Here is a 532-nt window from a genome sequence, read left to right on the forward strand (position 1 = left end):
GGGGTTTTATGAAGGATGGATGTGAGTGGTGAAGAGAAAGATGGGATTTGATAGATGAAGGGTTTTTGGGGAAGAGGTGTTGAGGTGATTGGTGAATGGGTGAAGAAGAAGAGAGAGAGTGGTGGGGTAGGTGGGGATCCTGTGGGGTCCACAGATCCTGAGGTGTCAAGGAAAAGTCATTCCTGCACCAAGTGGCGAGCAAAATTGCTCTTTGTGCCAATTCTGGCATTAAACGCCGGGCTGGTGCCTATTTCTGGCGTTTAACGCCAAGTTCTTGCCCTTTTCTGGTGTTTAACGCCAGTCTGGTGCCCCTTTCTGGCGTTAAACGCCCAGAATGGTGCCAGACTGGGCGTTAAACGCTCATCTGCTAGCCTTACTGGCGTTTAAACGCCAGCAGGTTCTTCCTCCAAGGTGTGCTATTTTTCTTTCTGTTTTTCTTTCTATTTTTGCTTTTTCAATTGATTTTGTGACTTCTCATGATCATCAACCTACGGAAAACATAAAATAACAAAGGAAAAATAGATAAAATATA

Source organism: Arachis duranensis, chromosome 3, assembly GCF_000817695.3.
Source record: "Arachis duranensis cultivar V14167 chromosome 3, aradu.V14167.gnm2.J7QH, whole genome shotgun sequence".
NCBI classification, from domain to species: Eukaryota; Viridiplantae; Streptophyta; class Magnoliopsida; order Fabales; family Fabaceae; genus Arachis; species Arachis duranensis.